Raw genomic sequence first — 14,738 nt, 5'->3', positions numbered from 1 at the left:
TGGTAGCTCCTAATATGGAGCCTAACATCGTGTAACTACAGCAAGGGTTATTTTTCCCTATATGCATCACCTTGCACTTGTCCACATTAAGTTTCATCTGCCATTTGGAAGCCCAATCTTCCAGTCTTGCAAGGTCCTCCTGCAAATTATCACAATCTGCTTATGATGTAACTACTCTGAATAATTTTGTATCATCTGCAAATTTGATTACTTCACTCATCGTATTCCTTTCCAGATCATTTATAAATATATTAAAAAGCGCAGATCCCTGAGGCTCTCCACTGTTTACCCTTTTCCACTGAGAAAATTGACCATTTAATCCTACTCTCTGTTTCCTGTCTTTTAACCAGTTTGTAATCCATGAAAGGTCATCGCCTCCTATCCCATGACTTTTTAGTTTTCTTAGAAGCCTCTCGTGAGGAACTTTGTCAAACGCCTTCTGAAAATCCAAGTATACTACATCTACCGGTTCACCTTTATCCACATGTTTATTAACTCCTTCAAAAAAATGAAGCAGATTTGTGAGGCAAGACTTCCCTTGGGTAAATCCATGTTGACTGTGTTCCATTAATCCATGTCTTTCTATATGTTCTGTGATTTTGATATTTAGAACAGTTTCCACTATTTTTCCCGGCACTGAAGTCAGGCTCACTGGTCTATAGTTTACCGGATCACCCCTGGAGCCCTTTTTAAATATTGGGGTTACATTGGCCGCCCTCCAGTCTTCAGGTACAATGGACGAGTTTAATGATAGGTTACAAATTTTAACTAATAGACCAACTTTGTGCTTTCCATTTCGCCATGCAATATGCCTGGAATAGACTTCCTGAGGCCACGCGACATGCTCATCACTCTCTGGCCTTATTCAAATCCAGATTAAAAAATAATGTTTTTGAAGCCACTTTTAAACTTCTTTACAATAAACCCACTTCTCACGGACTCGTTTTATCATGATAGAGTGTAAATTCCACGGAAAAGGGACTGTCTCTTATACGTTAAGAGAGTGAGTGAGGTGATGTGGGGGGGACAATGGAAAGTAAGTGAAGGCATCAAAGGAAGAGGAAAGAAAGTGAGTGAGGGGTACAGGAGGGGAGCAGGCTGTGAGTGAGGAGATCAGAGGGCGGTAGGGAAAAAGTGAATGGGGGGGGGGGGGAAGAAAATGCAAGTGGTATAGTTAGGGACAGAGGAAACAAATGCCAACCCCTGCCCTCCCCTTCGAGGAGAGCGGGCATTGCAGGCCAGTCTATCTCATCCCCTCCATGGCCAGCTCGTCCAGCTCAAAGAGGTGTCCTGTGTTTTATTGGGGAAGAAGGGAGAGGAGGATAGCTTCTGGGGAGGGTGAATTAGTGCCCATTGAGGGTGGGGCTCTAGGAACACTGGAGGGAGTTATAGGACGGGGAGCGGTTGGAGGACCAGAATCATCCCGGCATAGAGGAGGAGGAGGGTAGAGAGAACAGGCTGCATTCTAATTACTATATTACTAATTTATTACTAATTACTATATTACAAATTACTGTATTACTAATTTATTGTTTTATGTTAATTTATAGTTTGTAATTTTGTTAACTTATTGGTTGATTCTTGATCTCCCATTTCTGTTATTGTTTAATTCTGTCCTATCTTCCGACATCCATGTTATTACTCTCCCTGTTTTAATGTAACTTCTCATTTCTACTTATACGTTAATTGGTTTCCCCATGTTTTAATGTAAACCGGTACGATAAGACCTGGTCTTGAGTGTCGGTATAGTAAAAGAAGTTAAATAAATAAATTCTCTCTGCCCTCCTCTTCCTTATCCCAGTGATCTTCCATCCCCATCAAGGTTCAACCCTTGGCCATCCTTCACCCACCGTTAAGCACTGGTGGGGCTGAGGGTGGAGGATCACTAAGATAAGGAGGAAGAAGCATGTGAAGAGCGTCTTTGCATGTGTGCGTGTGTGTTTGGAAGAGAGAGCGTCCACATTCAGACCTGGCCCTGCCCCTCACAGTTCCATTTCCTTTTTATCTACAAATTAAGCCCTGGAGAGGGCTGCAGGGATGGGGAGAAGAGCGCGAGAGGACTGCAGAGGTGGACAGGAGGTACAGTACATAGTGCATGTATTTCCACGCTGGTAAGTTAAACCATGGATGGATTTTTGAATCCCTGCAGATTGCTTTACACAGATGTGAATATTTGCAGATTGAAAACTACTTAATGACATTGGAAATCTTCAAATCTGGGAAAATTCACGTCCAGGTGAGGTGAATATGAAGATTCAGGTTGTAATGCAAATGGTTTAAAATGAACAAGTCCCCCACCTCTGCCCCACTCTCTAAGTTTCGATGTGGTTCAGATTTAATCTGAATCAGTTCACTCATACCTAGTTGTAATATATCTCTAGTGACTTTAGATTGCTGATTATATGAGTGGGTTCAGAGCTACAACTGAGCAGTGAAAATGGACGGAGAAGGCAGGCACCTTGTCCACTTTCCTGTTAATTTTCGAGCTTTGAGTACATTGAAACTGCAGGAAACAGGGTAGAGAGCAGCTGTAGTCAGCTATAATATCTTGAGGGTGAGGGAAAGGGTTAAGTAAAATGAAAAAAATATATATATAGCGGAGGGGATCTGTCTTATACTGCTGGGTCTTACTGGAATGGTAAAGGGAGAATATTAGTGGTAAAGTGGATTATGAAATCTAAATAGTTTAGTCTTATCTCTTAGTGGGCAAAAATGCTCTTAGCTGATAGCGGCTCCTAATCATTTTAAAGATGTTTAAAGATGATAGGATTTCTAGTGTGTGTTTCATGTTTTATTATGTTTTGGTAGGATCAACAGAGTTTTATTCTGGTATTTTAGGTGGATATTCAGGGTTTTATAACTGGACTTTTATGTTTAGTTTTTATTGTTGATTGGATTTTGTTTGTTCCTATGTATTATTGGATCAGCTTTGTTCTGTTACTTAACTTGTTTGTAATCCACTTTGATTTACAATGTTGGGAAAGCATAATGTACATTTTTAAATTAAAAAAAAAAAGTAAAACTTTGTCCAAGATGGTGGTTAGCGGGAGTTCACTGTGAGTGCTCTCTATGCTGTTTCTTTTTCCTTACAATTTTGTCTTTTTGATTTTTCTGACATGAGGAAGGGGAAAGGGGGGGCGAGTCTTCCCTCCAGCAGTACCTCTCCAGATCCTCTGTTTCGTTAATCCACAATTGTAGAGCATTTGCTACTTTCCAGTGCCTTGCCTGCTCCACCAATTGCTGGGGTTAGCATGGAGGTAGCTCTGTGGCTTGGTCTGGACATTTTGTTGAGTTTGAGTAAGTACATTATTCCACTGGCTCTTGAGACGTGCATTTATATCTGTTCAGCGAGACGTTGCATCGGTGGAGAACGGTGGCATCGACAGCGCGTCAGTGGGAGGGAGCTGTGGCAGTAGATACCGCCGGAGTATTGTTTGACATCTCGGTAGGGCCTAGCGAGCAGCTCGTGGATCAAGCATTAAAGTGTCTTGAGGGAAGAAGGGGGGGAGACTAGCCTTTCTCCAAGGACAAGCGGGATGGTAATCCTCATCCATGGGTGACATCATTGGATGATGGAGCCCGGCACGGAACTTTGATCTCAAAGAATTCTAGCGCTTTCAGACATGACCTTCTGAGCATGTGCAGCTGTAGTTATCATTCTGCCCCAAGGCAGAGTCCCTCACTCTTTCTTTTTTTTTTCCTGTGGAACCGTGTGGTCATGGTGTTCAGCTTTGCTCTCTCCTCCCAGTTTAATTGCGATTTTTTTTTTTTTTTCTGGAGCTGCAGCTGTTTTTCTTTTCTTTCCCTTACTGTAGTTTTTGTTTCTTATTTTACTTTTTCTCTGCCTTTCAACTTTCTGTCAGCCGCATGGCAGGCCTTGGTCGCTGTGCAGCTTGGCAGAGTCTACTTCTAATTCTTAATAAATAAATGCTGCATCTGCAGTTTAGTTTCTGTGTCCTCTCCTTGTGCTGTCTGGTTTTGGTGCCTTTGTCTGGTGTTTGACAGGACTGACAGAATGCAGTCGGTTGGTGTTTCATGTAGGTCAGTCAGCCTAGGGACTCACCTGGGTTCTACCCTGGCAGAAGTTCCATGTTGTTTCACTGATCAGTTGGCATCGGTGGAGGCGCAGACAGTGAAGATATTGAGGGCTGCACATTTCCTGTAGGTGGGGGGAGCTCAACCACCTCACATTCTAAGGAACTAGTCTCCAGAGCAGAAGCCTTGGATGATGTAGCCTCCCCTTCTGCTTGCCAGTGGTGGCAGTGCAGTCTCCTTATGAGAGAAAGTGAGCAGGACCCTGGGAAAGCAGTGTTGCTGCTGACCCTTCGGTGCCATGCCCGGTATCGGTTGCCATGCACATCTGTGACCAGTGCATTGATGATTTGACACGTCGATGGCAGGAATGTGTCAGGCACCATGGTCACCCTTGATACTGGGGCACCCTTGATACCATTGACGCCGTAAGGGCCATTGACCACGTCAAGTGCCGTGCACTCTATCAATTCACAGCTCCGTGTTGTAGGCACTGACGGGTGCCATAAATGCCATCATGCGCCATGGGTTCTTAATGCACTGAAGGAAAGGTATTGACCCGTGTGTCCTTGACTGCCAAGGCCATTGATGTACCGGGATAGCGGCACCATCTGGTGTCGTGGTCCATACTGCATCAGGAACCAGGCCAGCTGTAGAGCTCCTTGGTCATCCTTGAAGCCATCAGAGCCGCTCTCGAGACCACCAAGGTGTAGGGCCGCCCCTGACCAAGTGCATGGAGGCTATCGGGCATGTTTGCCAGTGATGCCATTTGTGGCTGCTCTCGACATTCATGGTCACCCACAAGGCCAACAACTGCTGGGGGGGTGGAGGTCCTGAGAACCCTTGAACGCCATAGAAGCCTTTGGCCAATAGGAGCTTCGAACAGGTGGCCGCGGTGCTGTCTAGTGCCAGGGTCGCCATTGACCTGAGGCATCCAGGATGCACCATGACCTGGTGTTGGGGGCACCAATGAGCCTCCTTGCCGGTGTCTGGAAGGGCACCAGGGGGCATCGAGATGTGCCATTGATGGCATGGACTGTCGGGTGCCCGGAGCCACTGTACAGTGCCAAATGCGCAGGATTGCAAGGTGCCACCTTGGCTGGCATCACCTATAGACACAGTCATGGACACCATCAAGCCTGAAGCATCGACACCCTCCGGTGCATAGCTGAGCCGAGGGGAATCATGGAGGACATTGGCTGTCATCGGTTCCTTTGGGCACCAAGGCGGCGAGTCGGTTCCATGGGGCATCTGGTGGCGTGTCTGTGCCACAGGGCCTCTGCCTTCAGGCTCTGCGGGTATCATCGGTATTGCCGAACCACTGATACCTTCAGGCACTGGTCTCCATCAGTGCTGCTGACACTCGGATATTTTCGGCAAGCCATTGGCACCTTCGGGCGCCGTGTACATCATGAGTCCCACCGAGCTGTCTCTGTATGCAGTCATCTGTGGCACCATCGTTAGTGCTGCATGCTGTCGTGCATGCTGGGCACCTGTGGTGCAGTTAAGCACCATCGGAGCACTGGGTGTGGCGTCATTGCTGCCATTGATGAATTCCATAGCTAGTGAGCACCAAGGGTGCTATTAGCACTGGGAGCACTATAGTTATTGTGTGCACTGGTGGATGCGGTCAGAGGCTGCAGGGCACCATGGGCACCTTCGACTGCCATGGGCTTCCCTTCCACCATTATCTGGCTGAAAGGGAGATGACAAACCAGGATAAATCTACGCAAATCACCACTGTGTTACAGCGATGCTATACAATCAAAAATAAATCAAAAGCAACATGTAGCTGCTCTGTCGCTGCCAAACTATATTTTACTATGAGTCATTTGAAAACCCTATGGGGCAGATTTTAAATACTTGCGCGATCGCGTACTTTTGTTCGCACACTTTTGTTCGCGCACCAGGCGCGAACAAAAGTACGCTGGATTTTATAAGATACACGCGTATCTTATAAAATCCGGGGTTGGCGCGCGCAAGGGGGTGCACATTTGTGCAACCTGCGCGCGCCGAGCCCAGTGCGAGCTGCCTGTTCCCTCCGAGGCCGCTCCGATTTCGGAGCGGCCTCGGAGGGAACTTTCCTTCGCCCTCCCCCAACCTTCCCCTCCCTTCCCCTCCCTTCCTCTACCTAACCTACCTCCCCGGCCCTATCTACCCCCCCCCCCTACCTTTGTCTGCAAAGTTACGCCTGCTGAAATCAGGCGTAACTTTGCGCGCGTCGGCCGGCAGCCCCGCTCCGTCCTCCGGTCCCAAGGGCTGGTCCGGAGGCCTCGACCACGCCCCCAGGCCGGCGCCACGCCCCCGGGCCCGCCGCGTCGTTTCGGGGCTTTACGCGCGCCGGCGGCCTATGCAAAATAGGTGCGCCGGCGCGCGCAGGCCTTTTAAAATCCGCCCCTATTTGTGTATATTCAAAAATTTCTTAATTGACCTACACTGTGTGGAACAAAATTACAAAAAACCTTTTCAGAGACATTTGAAAAAATATTTTTTAAAGAATATTTTTATGGAGAAGGTGGAAGTTTCATATATAGTGTAGGTGACTCCGCACCAATGTATAATTGGTTATAATCATCAACCACCACCACCTCCAATAGAACAAAACCTTTTTTTGAAAAATTTTTTGTGAATTGAAATTGTAATCCCAAAACAATTCAAAAACATCCACGGGGGTGTAAAAGTTTATCTTTTACCCCCCTTTTACATCGGATTTCAAACGCTTGAGAACTCACCAACATTCACAGGGAAGTCTATCATGGACCCGCCTTAAGCTAACTGGGCAACTTTACAAGATCATATTAGGTCCTTTCTAGAGGAAAGGTAAACCTTTACACACCCGTGGATGTTTTTGAATTGTTTTGGGATTACAATTTCAATTCACAAAAATGTTTTCAAAAAAAAGTTTTGTTCTATTGGAGGTGGTGGTGGTTGATGATTATAACTAATTATACATTGGTACGGAGTCACCTACACTATATATGAAACTTCCACCTTCTCCATAAAAATATTATTTAAAAAATATTTTTTCAAATGTCTCTGAAAAGGTTTTTTGTAATTTTGTTCCACACAGTGTAGGTCAATTAAGAAATTTTTGAATATACACAAATAGGGTTTTCAAATGACTCAAAGTAAAATATAGTTTGAAAGGGAGATGAGTCATTCATGACTCCAATCTAAGGGCTGCAGTTATCCTCTTGAAGCTTTGTCAGGTACTGTGGGGGCAACGCTGCCTACCACCATGGACGGCTATAGTCAGAACCTGAGTGGCACTGGAGACGCTGTCAACACACTGTATGCTGACTCTATTAAGAGTTGGTGTAACAGTGGAGTGCTTCATGCATGGTCTGGAATGGTGGGGGTCATCTACTCCTCCAAGCGCCTTAGGCACAGGCAGGCAGTATTCTCTCAGCCTTACTGTGCCAGAGATAGTGGAACTGCCATCATCGCATCAAGGTATAAGCTTCCTTCTCCGTTTCACATCTTTGGGTGCATTGGGACACTAGTGAGGAGGACGCCATCACACACTTTTGGATTGCTTTTTTGCAGGGAGCAGCCGCCAATTCTACCAGGAGATGTTCGGTCCCTGTTGTTCCGTTGGATTCTACCCACAGTTGCAGCAGTGGGATGTGTATATGCACAGCCATATTCAAGATGGCTACCGTGGCATGCGTACTGGTCTTTGCACATTAAAAGCCGGAGAGTTCCAGTTACCCTTTAGTGTAGGTGTGTGGGTGTTTCCTTCATGGCAAGCGCACCATGTTGTACGCCGCTGCCACAAGTCTGTCATGAGCCTGCATTCCTAGTCGAACCACTAAGGGCGTGGAAACCAGAAGGGTAGTGTCGGGAATCTTTCCCTCCCATAGAAGAGGGGGTGTATCTTTCAACCTTGCTTCTATTAACTTACGTTGAATTCCATTAGGGGCAAAGCTTCTGGGACTCCATCCCTTGCAGATCGATTGCCAGGCTGGAGCCTTGATTCTTTTAAATCAGGGCATCTCCTTGCAGGTGGGTATTGGGGGACAGCAGTAGCGGTCGTTGTACCATTCTTGCTGGTCCATGGATTACTGTGGTGTTCTAGCCCTTGACTGGGTGGCCACCTCTGGCTGATTTGGTTGCTTATGAACCTCCGTGATCAGTGAATGTAACCCACTCTCCCTGGGAAAGTAGGAAGGGTTTTCAGGATCGGGAGGCACCAATTTCTATTGCTTTCCTGTCCCTTCAGATAGGGGAGATAACACTGGGTTTCCAGAAGTGATCCTTAAGGGTTCCCCCTGGGTTACTGGGTTGTCCGCCCCTGCAAGGGATGGCTCTCATTCCTTGTTTTCCAAAAAAGGGATTTAATTAGCTCTGATTAGTGCTCTCTGTTCCCCGTGCGATCTGAGAACAAGTCTGGCATCCTATGGCGCAGCAGGTCTATTTCATGAGGGAGTTATTCTGGATTCGGTCCCCCCCATCATACCCAGGGTCTCCCCTTCTGGGCCACTTCCTGGTGAAGATTAGGGATTTTCCTGCATGGGAATCGCCTTTTTCTTACCTGTGGAGCACACTATGTGGTATTCGCAAATGACTTCTCTTGCCAGTCTTTCTCGCATGCGAGACCCTACCTCAGTGGGGAGGGTTCTGGTCTAGTTAAATCTCAGTTGGCAGGTGTGCCTGTCAACCTTTTTCCATATCTATGACTCTGTTAGTTGGGGGATGAGGGAATACACAATGGAAGTACTACGCTTTTATTGCTATGGCTCGTGAGCTATACTCCCCCGCCCCCCACCCCCCTTTTAGGGATAACCCTGTCTTTGGGCAAGGAACTCCTGGTTCAGGCAACTGTTGACCATCTTCTGGACTGGATGACTCCTTGGGGGAAAGTATGCGTAATCCTGGCCTTGGGTATTGATACCTACACCAGGTTGCTGGGCGGTCTGTTCTGAGATCAGACCGACCCTGCCCTGGTACCCTTCGGGTTGCCAAATCGGTAAAGGAATCCTGTCTCTCTAGGGAATTGCACTTGCAGCATCCCTGCTTTTTATTTTTTTTTGTCTCCTGATGGATGTCTTTCCCGGAAGATTGGCTCGAAGTTTCGGCTGTTCCTGTCATGCTGAGAGGGCTACCCTCGGGGGGTGGGGGGTAAACTCCCTACTGTAATCAGCAGTAAGTTGTTGGATGTTAAATACAGTCTAGCACTTTTTCTTATCCCAGCAGCTCTGGGGTCTGCCTCTATTGTGTTTTTCGCTCCTTCCGATTTCTGGTCAGAATGTCGGGTGGGAGGGGAGAAAAGCTAGGGCCTTTGTGGTATACCTTAGTGTATACCTGCGGGGATCAGTACACCACTTTTGCCTTGTCCTTACGCCAAGTTCTGCCATTATCTTTTCATACTTCACTGGGTTGACTAAAGTGCCTTCCTGCTCACCTGAGCTATCCTGTGAACTGGAAGGATAGGCCTACCCTTAACAGGGTGAGTGTGGGTGAGCTTCAGTCCTAGCTTAACTCCCTACTTTTTGGGCTAGCGATCCTGTTCAGGGATTGCTTTGCATCCTCTCACACTCTTGACGCTGTCCTGGGTTGTCAAATCTGTCTGGTATGTTGGCAAGTAAGGTTGGCCACAGACTTAGCTGCTTCTCCCAAGGGTTGCTTGGGTTTTTCTGCCCATCATGCCTATTGGCCAGTCAATGGGCGCATTTCTGCAAAGGCATTCTGTCCTTCAGATGTTAGCGGCCTGCAGTTTCTTTCTGGAGGGCTTTCTGACCCCAATGGGGTTTTTTTTTAATGTCTTATGACATCGAAAGAAACTGTGTAGTTTTCGTCTAAGAGTTCTCCTCTTGGTGGATTCTGTAGGCCTTTCCTTGTATCTAGAAGGAACTAGACCCTCCTTGCTGTCAGGGTTTGCTGATCCAAACTTGGCTGCAATAGTCCTGTGAGGCAAAGTATGCATCTCGCTGAACTTGGCATCATGCCCCTGCTACACATCGGGGTATCTGTATCTCAGTCTGTTCTATGGTTTTCCTTTGGAGAATCCAACTCTTTTCCCGCCTAGAACTGTTTTTGGGTCAGCTGCCTCACAAACAAATGGGAGAAGGTGATGCTTTCAGCACTGTGGGGTTCCCCACTTTGACCTGCTCGGGCAGCCTTTGGGGCCGATGCAATATTATTCGCGGAAAGCGGGCACTGACTTTTCAGGTGCCGCTTTCTTAACGCATGCATGGCGCCTGCAAGGGGGCGCCATGCAATAAACAAATTAGGGGGTCGCCGCGGCTGCCAGTTATGAAGACCGACGCCGGTAAACTCGGCGTCGGTTTTCATAACCGGCAATCTGCCAGTAATGAAAACGGATGCCGAGTTTACCGGCGTCGATCTTCATAACTCGGCAGTCTGCCGAGTTTTTGTTTTTTGTTTTTTGTTTTTACTTAAGAAAAGAAGTACAGAAAAGCAGTGTTTTCTGCTTTTCTATACATTTTACCTGCGCTCAGCTATTAACACCTGCTTCAGGCAGGCATTAATAGCTGAGTGATAAATGTGCGTCTGAGACGCACATTTATTTTTTTGCATGCGGAGCAAATTTATTTATTTAAAAACTTTTTTTATACCAGTATTTGGCTATAACCATCCTATCGGTTTTCAGTACTTTAACACTTATCTAGCTAATAAAAAACATATGATGAGCGCTATTACATTCACTCCGCATCTGACGCGGGTTAAAAAGGCGCTAACCCCTCTATTGCATTAGGGGGTGGATTAGCGCCTATTTAACCCGCGTCTGTATTGCGTCGGCCCCTTAGGTGGGGATTCACCCATGTGTGAGAACTACAATCCTGCTTGGCCTCGGAGAAAGCAGAGTTGCTTACCTGTAACAGGACAACAGGATGTTAGTACTCAGGAAACCCACCCATCTCCTCTGGGAGTTTGGTTTCTCCATTTATTAGGTATTTCTTGGACTGAAGGACTCTGCCTAGGGGGCAGGGTGATAACTACAGCTGCACATGCTCAGTAGGACATGTTTTAAAGCTCTAGAATTCTTTGAGAGCAAAGTTCCGTGCCGGTCTCCATCCGATGATGTCGCCCATGTGTAAGGACTAACATCCTGCTGTCCTCTGAGAACCCCTGTTACAGGTAAGCAACTCTGCTAAACCATCCAACTTGAGCTGAAGATGTGGTATCTGAATTGGAACGGGGAAGATCCACTGCAATTCTTGATACTGGAGCAGTATCTCTGGTGTGTCCTTCTGTTATCACTTTGGACTCCATCTGGATAGCTCTGGTTGGTGATTATTTCCACTGACATTCTTACCAAGGTACAGACTCAAGCTGCTGTCCTGGAGGAATACGACAATAGGATTGAATATCAGGTTTCCCAAATATCCTTCAGTGCAGCTGGAGCTTGCCCAGGATAAGAACTAAATTTCGCAGGAAGTTGAAGAACTTGGAAAATAAGGCCAGAGCTCTCAATTTGTATCTGCTGAACTTCCCTATGGTACCCCTAATTTCACCTTTAGAAAGGTTTAAAAGATATCTCTGTGAGATCTTGGGCATACGGATAGATCTAATTCCTCCTGTAAGTAAAATCTTCTTTCTCCCATTTGGGAATAAATTCGGTAGACAGAGAGAAGGGGCTTTAGATAGGAATTTCTCAGCAGACAGCGGCTTTTGGAAGACTCAGCTGCAGAAGAGAATAGGAGACCTGCTTTTCGGGTGACTTTTGTCTTCCCTCAGGGCAGAGATAATGTTTTGCACCTGTTCTTTCGCAAATATATTGTTCTATTTCAGGGCAAAAATTAGAGTTTTCGGGACCTGTCTACGCAGGATCAAAGGAAAACGTTTATTGCCATGCGTGATGAGGCTCAATCTTTTGAAGCTTTGTTTCTTATCAAATTTCCTTGTAAGTGTTTGCTTAATCTTGCTGAAGCTGAATACATATTTTCGAGCCCTCTCAAATGTGTTGCCGTTTAGATCTTAAGAAAACTGAGACTTAGAGCATAGATGAAGGTTGTGTATTGATCTTTTTATGTTTGCTAGCAATTTTAGAAAGGTATAGCTCCCTATGAATTTTTTTTTTTAAATAATTTTCATTATTGCTAGCCTCTACGGTTTTCTTTTCTTGGATTTTCAGAATGGAGTATTTTAGAATTTGAAGATTGATGTAATGACTGAGTTGTTCAGAATTTTCTGGATTGTCTATTCAGGGTTATTCTTCACGTCTGTGTTAAATGCAACAAAAAAACCCCCAATTAAATAAAAACGTTAGAACTACCAAATTGAGTAGGATGCATAGAGAAAATGTGTGAGAAACGGGCATGTGTAGAATTATGCATCTGATGTTGCACCCTTTTAGATTCTAGCAGTCGTGGTTTATGAAGGGTGCATCGATCTTGGGATGATAACACCCCTGGCTGTTCTCTGTAAGAGCTTATGATTGACAGGCCTTCAGTATATTTTGCCTCATTTCTTTTTGAACTCAATTATGCTATTTGTCCCTGCAAGGTCCTGTGGCCACGAGTCCAACCAGTTACCTCTGCACTGTGCAAAGAAGTTCTTCCTTCTGTTTCTTTCACATCTGCCACCTGATAAGTTTCATTGGGTGTCCCATATTCTTGTATTGTAAGACAGAGTGAGTAATAGCTTACTTTCTTTCTTTAATAAATCGTGTAATTTTGGTTACATGTCTCCTGCGACTGAGCGTTGGGTAAAATGTTTGATACTTTCTCATATTCTGCAGAGTTTTGGAGTAAAGATCAGCTTGCCTGATATCGTTTTTCCCTGCGGGCCACCTTTCAGAGGAAGAGTTTGAAAAAAAAATCCAACTTAACTGGACGAATGCTGAGCCACTGGCAATAGTGTGCACCCATCTCTGTCGTCGAGAGAGAACAGGGCGATAGGCTGCTGTAATCTCCTATCTCAGAGACATCTCACTTTTCCTGGTGTTGCTTCTTCTGAGCACATAAGGTCAGATGATTGATGTTTTTCCAGGAATAAGGAGTTTGGATCTGCTGCAGATGGAAAGCAGTTGCTGGGAACATAAGAACATAAGAAATTGCCATGCTGGGTCAGACCAAGGGTCCATCAAGCCCAGCATCCTGTTTCCAACAGAGGCCAAACCAGGCCACAAGAACCTGGCAATTACCCAAACACTAAGAAGATCCCATGCTACTGATGCAATTAATAGCAGTGGCTATTCCCTAAGTAAAATTGATTAATAGCCATTAATGGACTTTTCCTCCAAGAACCTATCCAAACCTTTTTTGAACCCAGCTACACTAACTGCACTAACCACACCCTCTGGCAACAAATTCCAGAGCTTTATTGTGCGTTGAGTGAAAAAGAATTTTCTCCGATTAGTCTTAAATGTGCTACTTGCTAACTTCATGGAATGCCCCCTAGTCCTTCTATTATTCAAAAGTGTAAATAACCGATTCACATCTACTCGTTCAAGACCTCTCATGATCTTAAAGACCTCTATCTTATCTCCCCCTCAGCTGTCTCTTCTCCAAGCTGAACAGCCCTAACCTCTTCAGCCTTTCCTCATAGGGGAGCTGTTCCATCCCCTTTATCATTTTGGTTGCCAAATCGCGTTCTACAAGGTTCCTCGCCCGCGTCTGCCCAAACAATGAGATCCGTTTGTAGCAGCCTCCACTTCCAGCAGTTTTCTGCATAGCCTGTACTGAGTTCTTGGCGTATGGCTTGGAGGAGGGCTGGCAGAGGTAGAGGGAATCTGAGAGACCATTCCCTTTGTCTCCACCGCGACTGGATCTTGTCTTCTTTACACCAGAGACTTCTGGCACATTCTCAGCCAAGGCTCTAGAGACAGGCTGCAGTAATAATGGTGCTGTTTGGTCAGTGGAGACCGTTGTTGTAGTGGAAGCAGTCTCCCTTCCCTCTCTCTCCCAGTCCCGAGTATGCTGCGGGAGGGTTCATGCCGGTAATTATTTTTCATTCTGAATTTACCCTAGCTGCAGTTGTTCCTGCCTCTGGGTTCTGCACGGAGGCAGATGTGCCTCAGGTAAGGCTGACCATTGCATACATCGTCGTCATCACAAGGTGGTTAGCATGTTCCGTTTCTCCTTGACAAACTCTTATGTCCACTTTTATTGACCATATGCCGTGTTTTGTCAACAGGCCTTGTTATTTTGGAGTGCTGATGCAAGATGGGAGGAAAAGAACTGGTTATATGCCCGCTCTCCCATCACCCTACTTTGCATAATGGTTTTCCTGGTGTACCTGTGTGCACAGCACAGTCCTGCTCCTTCTTTTGGTAAACAAAGGGAGACCCAGAAACTTGTCTGTCCTCTGCTAGCTGTTTCAGGTTTCATGTATTTTTCCTAAGGTGTTCATTACTGTTTTCCGGCACAGCCAAGTTTTGATTTGGAAACACTGCTGTATACAGTAAATATGACGCTGATAGGCTTTTCGGGTGCATGAGGCATTGTGGAGCCACCTGCATGACAGAAAGAATAACAAAGTTTTTGGAAGTGTGTGAGACTGTTTGTGCATGCACCTATAACTATCACAATCAAAATAAGAAAAGGGAAGTGGCAGGGCCCAGTGATTCAGGAGAGGTCCAGAGGCATGAGTGCAAGATTCCTCTCTGACCAGGCGTGCAAGGTGTAACCCTTAGCCACCATCACCTGGCACTATCTGATCTTCCCCTGCTCCCACCATCCCCTAAAATACAGCAACATCACCACCTGAACCACCCTCTTGTGGTTCCTCTCTATCATCTC

General features: G+C 46.1%; 1 protein-coding gene across 1 annotated transcript in view; it reads left to right on the top strand.

Moving 5' to 3' along the window:
* The window catches only part of LOC115088351 (nuclear receptor coactivator 7-like), a 236,081-nt gene that overhangs the window by 49,656 nt on the left and 171,687 nt on the right, over positions 1 to 14,738 (top strand). The gene's annotated exons all lie outside the window — the stretch shown is intronic.

Source organism: Rhinatrema bivittatum, chromosome 3, assembly GCF_901001135.1.
Source record: "Rhinatrema bivittatum chromosome 3, aRhiBiv1.1, whole genome shotgun sequence".
NCBI lineage: Eukaryota > Metazoa > Chordata > Amphibia > Gymnophiona > Rhinatrematidae > Rhinatrema > Rhinatrema bivittatum.
This window is presented reverse-complemented; position numbering and strand designations above follow the sequence as displayed.